The 12,143-nt window shown below is 40.4% G+C and overlaps 1 pseudogene; it reads left to right on the forward strand.

Annotated features, from left to right (window-relative positions):
* Positions 1-2,256: 2,256 nt before the first annotated feature.
* Positions 2,257-2,833, forward strand: LOC114688594 (annotated as a pseudogene).
* The last annotated feature ends 9,310 nt before the right edge of the window (positions 2,834-12,143 follow it).

The following is a 12,143-nucleotide window of genomic DNA, read 5'->3' on the forward strand; positions in this document are numbered from 1 at the left end:
CTTAAAAGAGGCCCAAGAGGTGTATTCAGGGCTGCCCACTCTAACCTGACTTAGGAACAGTCACTTGCCCACACTTGGGTTCACCCCAATTAAATCAAGCATGCTTCAATTTGGTTCAAACTGTGGTAGTGGTCTTATTCTCTCCATTGGGATTAGCAACATCTGTACAAGTATTCAGGCTAATGCTTCTTCTTATTAAACTACTTACATCACTCATGGCAAATTCAACAAACGCACAGGATAGCCAATTATAATTCTAAAAGAACAACAGGTTTAATATTTCTAATTGCTGATGAAATGATGACCCCTAATTTATGATCAGCAATGTTGAGTGTCTTTAAGTGATACAGTTTCAATCAACTTCCCATAATTATAACTGTACCTCCTATCAAAAACAAATTATGCATGGACATAGTTGAAATTCTAGATTCACATGAGAGAGCTTTAAGTCTTAAGGGATTTGGATGGAGAGGATAGATCTCCTGTAGGAAAATGAAATAGTTTAGACAGTTGTGAATGCATGGTAGGAAGCTAGAAGGGAAGATCAAATGGAATGGTAAGGAAAAGGGGAGCAACAAAGAAAATAAGAGGAAAGAGAGCTAAAATTAGGTCCATTTGAAGGGTAGTATGGAAACCTAACACAGAAGGTGATTCCAAAGTAGAAATGTGACACCAACATAAGCTACAACTCTTTGGATTTATAATGGTATCCAGCCTCAAGGTATGCTAAGTCAATGGTGGAAAGAAGCTTGTGGGAGTAACCAACAATATATGAGTTGACATATGGCCCATACAAGAAATAGAATCCATACTCTACTTGGTTGACCAAGATTCTCAGAAGAGATAGTCCAAGAACCTATGGTAATAATAAATGTTATTACAAAAAAAGATTGTAATAAAATTAATCATAATGACATTCTGCTACACTCAAAGATCAGTGCCTTGCTGAACCATTGTCAGAGAAGTGTCCTTCTGTACCAGTTGAGGACACATACAGAGACCCACAGCCAGACCATATTCTGAGAATGAGAGATCTTGGTAAACTCATCACTATCTGAGAATTCTTCATCAAATCTCTCCTCTCAAGTCTCATGGAACACTGAACAAGAGGAGAAGAGAGTGTAAGAGCCAGAGGGGATAGATGCACCAGGGAAATAAGGTTTATGCATCAACAGGCTAGTTGCACATACAAATTCAGAGAGACTGAGATACATGCACAGAGCCCGTTGAGTCTGCACCAGATGGGGTCCTAGAGCTGAAAGGAGAAGTGCACACAAGCGCCCACCCCCAACCCCTACACTATCTCCAATTGATAACCAACTGTATATGAAAAATTAGTTTTCTCTAAAGGAGTCTCACTGAGGAAACCAACTTCATTTCCAGCAGTAGATGGTCATCAGATATCAAATTCAAATACGTTTTTGAGGTTCCTTGTCTCATAACATCACATGGTTTCTGTTGTATTTATTTATTTATTTATTTATTTATTTATTTATTTATTTATCTTCTATTATATCCTACATTTTCTTTACATATGTAGCATACCTTATGATTTTGTGTTTTTTATGGGATTCCAGAGTCTGCACATCAGGAGGTCTCTGCATCTGCACTTGCTTTTTCTCCCTTTTCTTGGGTTCTTTTCCTTTTGTTTGATTGTTTTGTCATGTTCCAATCTGTTAGTTTTTGTTTTATTCACTAGAAACTCACTTGATTTCTAAAGAGAGACAACAAAATGATGTATCTGGATGGTAGGAAATGAGGATGTTTTTCCTCTACATTCCACAAACTGGATGGAGAAAGAAGTAGGTGTGGACCCAGTGCAACAAAAATATGACAGTGTGCCAATTTTCTAGGATATATGGAAACTCATTTTATGGGTGAGAAACCTGAAGTTAAGCAGAAGCAATGTGCTCTGATTAATGAGAAAGCAGGAGCTCAGGAATCGAGTGTGAAAAGAAGGTTGGCACCGGCCTGAGACTGCAAAATACAGGAGCAGAATGGAGGTGGGGAGGTCTTGCTAGGAAGTGGAGGTTGGTCATGTCTAGGTGTGTTTGCTGTGATCCCTGCAGTCCTCATGCTCTGTTATTCCAGATTCATACCACAGGAAGTCAGATACAGTGATGGCCACAGTGTAACAGACAAACGGAGTAGTATCCACCCTCCCCATTTATAAAGACAAGGCTGACTCCCCACATGCAAATGCATCTTCTAGCTCTAAGTTAAATCCCCTCCTGGACTGTGAGAGCTCACATCTCTCTCATAGCAGACTGACCTCTGAGGAAGAGTAGGTGTAGGCTAGAAGATGATACTGTTGGGTCTTCTGTGTCTGGTGACAGCCCTTCCTGGTGAGTGTTACCATTTCATACAAGTGTCCATGAGGGGTTGTGACAACCTGTGATTGACAGAATTGTCTCTTCTTGTCTGAAGGAATCCTGTCCCAGGTACAGCTTCAGGAGTCAGGACCTGGCCTGGTGAAGCCCTCTCAATCACTGTCTCTCACCTGCTCTGTCACTGGTAGCTCCATCACCAGTGATAACTGTAGCTGGATCAGGCAGTCCCCAGGGAAGAAGCTGGAGTGGATGGGGTACATAAGTTATAGTGGTAGCACCTACTACACCCATCCTTCAAGAGCCACATCTCCATCATCAGAGAAACATCCAAGAACCAGTTCTTCCTGCAGCTGAACTCTGTGACCACAGAGGACACAGCCACCTATTACTGTGCAAGAGACACAGTGAGGAGACTTCAGCATGAGCCCAGACACAAACCTCCCTGCAGAGGAGGTCTGGACCAGCAGGGGGCACTGAGCTCTAACTCAACCCAGGAACTCTAAGACTTCAGAGCTGGAAAGAAAAAAATCCTGGTTTTCTGTTTTTGCTTCTTACTCACTAAGGGCAGAGAGGCTTGGGGACTTTTTTCTCTCTGATCATGAAAAAAACCGTTTTTCTAAAGTCACATTTGCTTATTTCTCACTGTTACTCTCAAGAGGCTGCACGTGGTAATATTTCTTGTCTTGGTTGTGAATCTAGCCTTTATCAGTGGTGGCATCTTTGGTCTCAGGATTTTTTGTTTTGTTTTGTTTTTAATTTAGTGGAAACAACATTCTGAAACTCAGCTGACTTAGGCATAATATGAGTTGTCCCATTAAAAAGTGAATTCTACTTTGGATTCTCAATCCTTCTACCCTCAGATACATCTGTATATCAGAGCAATTGTCCCAGAGTGTTGACACAAAAGTATTACTGTTATGCCTCAGAAATGTGTCATACAGTGAATGGGATTCACACATCACTACTGCTGTATTACCAACCCTGTAATGCAGGGCAAGGATTTTTTTGATTTTATAATTAATTTAATTTTACATATCAGCCACGGATTGCCCTGTTCTTCCTCCTTCCTCCCTACACCCTGCCTTCCTTGCAATCCACCACCCATTTCCACAACCTCCAAGGCAAGGACTCCCCTGGGTATTCAGCTCAGCTTGGTAGATTCAGTTCAGGCAGGTCCAGTTCCCTCCTCCCTTCACCTAGGCTGTACAAAGTGTCCCAGCACACACCCTAGGTTCCAAAAAGCCAGCTCATGCACTAAGGATAAGTTCCGGTCCTACTGTCTGGGGGCCTCCTAAACAGTTCAAGCTAATCAACTGTCTCACTTATCCAGAGGGCCTGATCCAGTTCCATGGAGGCTCCTCAGCTATTGGTTCATAGTTCCTGTATTTCCAATAGTTTGGCTATTTGTCCCTGTGCTTTTCCCAATCATGGTCTCAATATCTCTTGCTCATCATATAATCCCTCCTCTCTCTCACTGATTGGACACTGGGAGTTCCAGCTGATGCTTGGCATGGATCTCTGCATCTGCTTCCATCAGCCACTGGATGAGAGTTCTATCATGACAGTTAGGGTGTTCTGCCATCGGATCAACAGAGCAGGTCAGCTCAGTCACTCTCTCGACCATTGCCAGTAGTCTATTGTGGTGGCATCTTTGTGTATTTCTGGGGCCCTCTCTAGCACTCTGCTTCTTCCTATTCCCATGGGGTCTTGATTTATCATGGTATATTTCCCTGTTCTCCCTCTCTGTTCTTGATCCAGGTGGGAACTCCCCCTCCCCTAAGCTCTCTTTTCCCCGACCCTTGCCCTTCATTACCCCCACTCACGTTCAGGTTGTTCATGTAGATCTTAGCCATTTCTCTGTTGTTGTGCTATCCCTGTGTCTTTCTTAGGGTTCTCTTTACTAGGTAGCCTCCCTGGAGTTGTGAGTAGCAATCTAGTCATCTTTGTTTTACGTCTACTATCCTCCTATGAGTGAGTACATACCATGTTTGTCTTTCTGAGCCTGGATTACCTCACTCAGGATCATTTTTTCTAGATCCATCCATTTGCCTGCAAACCTCATGATGTCATTGTTTTTCTCTGCTGAGTAGTACTCCATTCTGTAGATGTACCACATTTTATTTATCCATCCTTCAGTTGAAGGGCATCTAGTTTGTTTCCAGGTTCTGGCAATTACAAACAATGCTGCTATGAATATAGCTGAGCATTTGTCCTTTTGGTATGATTGATCATTCCTTGGGTTTATGCCCAACAGTGGTATAGCTGAGTCTTGCGGGAGGTTGATTCCCAATTTCCTAAGAAAGCACTATGCTGATTTCCAAAGTGGTTGTACAAGTCTGCATTCACACCAAAAGTGTAGGAGTGTTCCCCTTGCTCCACATCCTCTCCAATATAAGCTGTCTTCAGTGATTTTGATCTTAGCTATTCTGATGGGTGTAAGGCGTTATCTCAGTCATTTTGATTTGCATTTCCCTGATGACTAAGGGTGTTGAGCAATTTCTGAGTGGTTTTCCAGCCATTTGAGCTTCTTCTGTTGAGAATTTTCTGTTTAGCTCTATAGCCCATTTCTTAATTGTACTGTTGGGCATTTTAATGTCTAATTTGTTGAGTTCTTTATATATTCTGGATATCAGTCCTCTGTCAGATGTGGGGCTGGTGAAGATTGTTTCCCATTCTGTAGGCTGTCGTTTTGTCTTGTTAACCGTGTCCTTTGCTTTATAAAAGCTTCTCAGTTTCAAGAAGTCCCGTTTCTCTCAGTGTCTGTGCTACTGGTGTTATATTTAGGAAGTGATCTCCTATGCTAATGTGTTCAAGTCTACTTCCTACTTTATCTTCTATCAGGTTCAGAGTAACTAGATTTATATTGAGGTCTTTGCTCTACTTGGACTTAAGTGTTGGGCACAGTGACAAATATGGATCTATCTGCAGCCTTTAACATGTTGACATCCATTTATGCCAGCACCATTTGTTGAAGATGCTTTCTTTTTTCCATGGTACAGTTTGGCCTTTGTTGTCAAAAATTATATGTTCATAGGTGTGCGGATTAATGTCAGGGTCTTCAATTAGATTTCATTGGTCCAAATGTTGGTTTTTATGCTAGTACGAAGCAGTTTTTATTATGGTAGGTTTATAGTAGAGCTTGAAGTCAGGGATCCTGTTGCCTCCAGAGGTTGTTTTATTGTACAGGATTATTTGGCTATCCTGGGTTTTTTGTTTTTCCATATGAAGTTGAGTATTATTCTTTCTAGGTCTGAGAAGAATTGTGTTTGGATTTTGAATGGGATTATGTTGAATCTGTAGATTGCTTTTCATAAAATTGCCATTTTTACTATGTCAATCCTGCCTATCCATGAGCATGGGAGATATTTCCATTTTCTGACATCTTCAATTTCTTTTTTCAGGGACTTAGAGTTTTTATAATATAGGTCCTTCACTTGCTTATTTAGAGTCACCCAAAGGTATTTTATATCATTTGTGGCTATTGTAAAAGGTGATGGACTCTGATTTCCTTCTCAGCCTGTTTGTCCATTGTATATAGCAGGGCTACTGATTTTTTTTTAGTTAATCTTGTATCGTGCTACTTTGCTGAAGGTGTTTATAAGCTGTATGAGTTCCTTGGTCAAATTTTTGTGGTCACATATACGTACTATCATATCATCTGCAAATAGTGAAAGCTTAACTTCTTCCTTTCCAATTTGTATCTCCTTGATTTCCTTAGGTTGTCTTTTTGTTCTGGCTAGAACTTCAAATACTATATTGAATTAATATGGGGAGATTGGACAGCCTTGTCTTGTTCCTGATTTTAGTGGAATCGCTTTGAGTTTCTCTCCATTTAAATTGATGTTGGCTCTTGGCTTGCTGTAAATTATATTTATTACGTTTAGGTATGTCCCCTGTATTCCTGATCTCTCCAAGACCTTTATTATGAAGGGGTGTTGAATTTTTTCAAATGCCTTTTCAGCAACTAGTGAGATGATCATGTGTTTTTTTTTCTTTCAGTTTGTTTATATGGTGTATTGTATTGACAGACTTTGGTATGTTGATTCACCCTTGCATCCCTGGGATGAAGACTATTTGATCATGGTGGATAATTGTTTTGATGTGTTCTTGGAGTCTGTTTGCCAGTATTTTATTGGTATTTTTGCATCAATGTTCATGAGGGAGATTGGTCTGTAGTTCTCTTTCTTCATTGCATCTTTTTGTTTGGCGTGGGAATCAGGGTAATTGTCGTCTCATAGAAGGAGTTTGGTAATGTTCCTTCTGCTTCTATTGTGTGGAACAATTTAAAGAGCATTGGTATTAACTCCTCTTTGAAGATCTGGTAGAATTCTGTGCTGAAACCATCTGGTACTGGGCTTTTTTGGTTGGGAAACTTTTAATGACTGATTCTATTTCCTTAGGGTTTATTGGACTATTTAAATAGTTTATCTGGTCTTGATTTAATTTAGGTATGTGGTACCTATCCAGAAAATTATCCATTTCTTTTAGACTTTCCATTTTGTGGAGTAGAGGTTTTTGAAGTATGACCTGATGATTCTCTGTATTTCCTCAATGTTAGTTGTTATGTCTCCCTTTTCATTTCTGATTTTGCTAATTTGTATGCTCTCTCTCTCTGCCTTTTGATTAGATTGGATAAGGGTTTGTCTATCTTGTTGATTTTCACAAAGAACCAACTCTTTGTTTCATTGATTTTTTTTGTATTGTTCTTTTTGTTTCTATTTTATTGATTTCAGTTCTCAATTTGATTATTTCCTGGCATCTGTTTCTTCTGGGTGAGTTTGCTTATTCTTTTTTTTTTTTTTTTTTTTTTTTTTTTTTTTTTTTTTTGGTTTTTCGAAACAGGGTTTCTCTGCGTAGCTTTGCGCCTTTCCTGGGACTCACTTGGTAGCCCAGGCTGGCCTCGAACTCACAGAGATCCGCCTGCCTCTGCCTCCCAAGTGCTGGGATTAAAGGCGTGTGCCACCACCGCCCGGCGAGTTTGCTTATTCTTTTTCTAGAGCTTTCAGGTATGCTGTTAAGTCACTAGTGTGAGATTTCTCCAACTTCTTTATATGGACATTTAGTGCTATGAATTTCCCTCTTAGCACCGCTTTCATAGTGTCCTATAAGTTTGGGAATGTTGGACATTCATTTTCATTGATCTCTAGGAAGTTTTTAATTTCTTTCTCTATTTCTTCCTTGACCCATTGGTGATTCAGTTGAGCATTATTCAGTTTCTATGAGAGTATAGGCTTTCTGTAATTTTTGTTGTTGTTGTAATCTAACTTTAAACCATGATAGAACTCAGGAGGTGATTCCAATTGTTTTGCATCTGTTGAGATTTGCTTTCTGACCAAGTATGTGGTTAATTTTAGAGAAGGTTCCATGGGGTGCTGAAAAGAAGGTATATTCTTTTTTTTTTTTTAGGATGGAATGTTCTGTAGATAACAATTAAGTCCATTTGAGTCATAACATCAGTTAAGTCCTTTATTTCTCTGTTAAGTTTCAATTTGGGAGATCTGTCCAGTGGTGAAAGTGGGGGGTTGAAGTCTCCCACTATTAATGTGTGGGGTTTTATATGTGGTTTAAGCTTTAGTAATGTTTCTTTTACATATGTGGGTGCCCTTGTGTTTGGGGCATAAATGTTCAGAATTGAAACTTCATCTTGATGGATCTTTCCTGTGATGAGTATGTAATGCCCTTCATGATCTCTTTTGATTGATTTTAGTTTTAAGTTTATTTTACTGGATATTAAGATGGCTACACCAGCTTGCTTCTTACGACCATTTGATTGAAGTCTTTTCCCAGCCTTTTTTTCTTAGGTAGTGTCTATCTTTGAATTTGAGGTGTGTTTCTTGTATGCAGCAGAAAGATGGGTTGCACTTTCACATTCATTCTGTTAGCCTGTGTCTTTCTATAGGTGAATTAAGTCCATTGATACTAAGGGATATTAATGACCAGTGATTGTTCATCCCTGTTATCTTTTGGTGGTAGTGTGTGTGCACCCCATCTTTGGGGTTTACTGCTGCGGTATTATCTACTGCCTGTGTTGTTGTGGGTGTATCTGACTTACTTAGGTTGGAATTTTCCTTCTAGTGCTTTCTGTAGGGCTTGATTTGTGCATAAGTATTGTTTAAATCTGTTTTTGTCTTGGAATGTTTTGTTTACTCTGTCTATGATGATTGAAAGTTTTGCTGGGTATATTAATCTGGGCTGACATCCATGTTCTCTTAGTGTCTGCATTACATCTGTCTAGGTCCTTCTGGCTTTCAAAGTCTCCATTGAGAAATAGGGTGTTATTCTAATGAGTTTGCCTTTATGTCACTTGGCCTTTTTCCTTAGGTGCTCTTAATATTCTTTCTTTATTCTGTATGTTTAGCTGCTTAATTATTGTGTGGCAATGGGACTTTTTTTGGGTGGTCTAGTCTGTTTGGTGTTTTATAGGCTTCTTTTATCTTCCTAAGCATTTCCTTATTTAAGTTGGGAAAGTTTTCTTCTATGATCTTATTGAATATATTTTCTGTGCCTTTGAGTTGGTATTATTCTCCTTCCTCTATCCCTATTATTTGTAGGTTTGGTCTTTTCATGGTGTCCCAGATTTTTTGGACATTTTGTGTTATGAAATTTTTGGCATTGGTATTTTCTTTGACTGATGAATCTATTTCCTCTGTGGTATCCTCCACACAGGAGATCCTCTCTTCCATCTCTTGTATTCTGCTGGTTATGCTTGCATCTGTGTTTCTTGTTCATCTACTCAGATTTTCTATTTCCAGAATTCCCTCTGTTTGTGTCTTCTTCATTGTTTCTATTTACCTTTTCAGGTCTTGAACTGTTTCCATCACCTGTTTCATTGCTTTTTCATGGTTTTCTTTAAGGGATTTAGTGTTTTCTTTCACTTTTTTATTTGTTTTTTCCTCTAGTTCTTCATAGAATCCTTCCCATTTTTTGTTTGACTTTTTCTCATTTTCTTTATTGATTTCCTCCACTTTTTTATCTTTTTCTCAATTTCATTTTTCATTTTTTTCTTGAAAGGCATCTGTCATCTTCATGATGCTATTCTTAAGGTTGCTTTCTTCTCCTTCTTCCACCTTGTGATGTTCAGGTCTTGCTGTTGGAGGAGGGCTAGGTTCTGGTGATACTGTATTGCTCTTTATGTTGTTGTATGTACTTCTACCTTGACGTCCGCCCATTTCCTCGTCTAATAGGTATGAGGAGTCTATGTCTGAGTGAGTTGCTCTTTGTTCACTCTGTGTTTGCTATGTCTGTGTCTCAGGGGGCCCTTCTGGGTCTAATCTTAGCTTTTGGTCTGATTGGAGCAGGCAGCTTCCTTGTCTCAGCGAGCTGCTCTTGGGTTCCCTCAAGCTAGTTGATTCTGTGACTCAATGATTCATTCTTAGTCTTATCAGAGCTCTTGGTCCAGTAAGAGCTGAAAGATTCTGTGTTTCAGAAAGCCTTTCTTAGTCCAATGAGAGGTGGTGGATTCTAATTCTCAGAAAACCACTCTTGGTCTAATGAAGACTGTCTCCTGTGTTTACAATTGGTCCAGTGGCGGCTCTTTGTCCAATGAGAGCTCTCTTTCCCTGGGCTGGATGGAAGCTCTCTGTGCCAGATGGGAGCTCTCTGGGCCTAATGGGAGCTCTGGGCTGGATGAGAGCTGGGGTTGGTCTCCAAGCCTCATGAAGTGGTGAGGGGTCTCAGGCAGATGGGTATGGAGGCAGGGCATGTAGATTGCAGGTCTACGGGGGGGGGGGGCTGGAGAAGGGGAACCTTCCTGAAAGAGCCCTGCCCAGTGGTTGGCAACTGGGGCCTAGTTGGGCGGGTCTTCCCCAGGAATGGCTGGGTCCCAGGGATGGGATGTAGGGGCAGGCCTCCCTGGCTATGAACCCAGTCACTGACCTCTGGGCTGGATGTGAACTCTGGGATAGATGGGAGGTGGTGGTTAGTCTCCACAGGGCAAGGATTTTATGAGGTCAACTGTGCATGGTTCTGGTCTAAGGACTTTGCTTTAAGGTGGTTATTCACTCCCAAATTTGTGATTATATGTACAAAAAATACACCGTCTTGCATTTTGATTAAAAACATAATATTAAACAAATATGCATGTGTATACAATGATAATTCCTATTTTTTAAATGTGTCAGTGAAGAAATCACTTGTAACAGAGCAAAGAACTATAAGTTATGTGTGCAGATACACTTGTGCCTGCATCATCAGTGTTTGATCTGTGATTGGTGATCTCATCCTACAGAGTTTTATGAAAATGGAAACCTAACCCAAGTGTAGACACTAAAACACAGTGCCTCATCCAAGGGATAAAATCAAATTAGGAGATAGGTGACCTTATAGCATATGCTCCCTATTCGGTTAAAAAGATTGACACACAGTTCTGTGATGCTCTTTTTTTCAAATTATGAATGACCACTAGGGAAATTCTAGGCAAACCCAAGATGAGACATAATGTGTGAAAATATCCCTGAAACTCTCAGAATCACAAAGAAGGTGGCACAGTGTGCATGGTGGTGGGAGTCCCTAAAATCCTGCACTGCACAGCTGTCTCTATGGTGTTAGGACCTGGTTTCCCTAAGGCCACCCACAGCCCAAAGATCAGGCATAAAGAAAAAGGGACTCAAATATGAGATTTCCAGAGATGAAGAAGTAGATGGACATCCAGCCAAGCTAGACAGGACTCAGAGATCTTCCTCTATTGTAAGGAAGCTCTAATAATGGCCATGCCTCCAACTAAACAGTGCCAAGTTTTCCTGGGAGGAAGTCACAGTCTGGAGGAAGGAGGAAAGAGAGGAGACCACCTTCATGTTCACAGATTCATGTCTGGATTTCATGATCAACATCATTTCTGATTTTTCTGGGAGTGGGTTAAGAAGGTAGGTATGAAGAAAATTTCCCTGAGGTTCATGCTGCTCATTCTTCTGGTCAACAACAGAGAAATCACCATGTCTAGGCAGGAAAATTGACCTGTACTTTGTTCCCCTTTTATATCATCTGGTGACTCCCCCAAGAAGAACAGAACCAGCACCCAGTCTTAGTCTGAAAGCTGATCCCTTATCTTTACACAGGAGTATCCATCAAAGTACATGTGTTCTGGACTTGCTTTTCTGCCTAATGGCTATTCCCTACAGTGAATGTCATAGCCTTTAAGGAGAAGAAACTGGGCATGTAGCCCTAGTTTTTTTTTATGATTGATGATGCACTGTCATCAATTCTCAGATGCACTGCCCTGGGATGTTTTGCACAAATCAGGTCTGGCCTCATGAAAACCTTCCTGACTCTGTCATTCATCTCTACTGTCTGGTTTCTATGTAACAAATCATCGTATTCACTGGGTCTAACAGCACACAAGGAATGGTTAGAATACACTGGTATGATACTATGGACTATTGGAGACACAGTTTGTAATGGGGACTTCCAGCAGCAGTATCAGTAGGGATAACTCCAATATTGAGGTTTCCTTAAATCTGTACTGTCTACCATGTCTGACTGTGCCAGCAACATGGGAGGAGACTTCAGTGTGAACACAAACACAAACCTCACTACAGAGGAGATCTGGGAAAAACAAAGGCACTTAAGAAGTGAGTGGCCTACTCAGAACTTCTAACTGCCCCTCACATCATAGGCAGTTCTGAAATGCCACCATGTGCTTCCTCACAAAGAAGTGTATGTCTGTTTATATTTTAGAATATGTGGCTTCCCCTTCCTGTTCAAAAAATCTTCTAGAGACCCTTGGATATGTCATAGTCTATGAGAATTTCTATTTGCTTAATTTCTAATAAGCATATCATTATTTCACCATGGTTCATCTAAGATATCCATTTGCCA

This window comes from Peromyscus leucopus, chromosome 14 (genome assembly GCF_004664715.2).
Source record: "Peromyscus leucopus breed LL Stock chromosome 14, UCI_PerLeu_2.1, whole genome shotgun sequence".
NCBI classification, from domain to species: Eukaryota; Metazoa; Chordata; class Mammalia; order Rodentia; family Cricetidae; genus Peromyscus; species Peromyscus leucopus.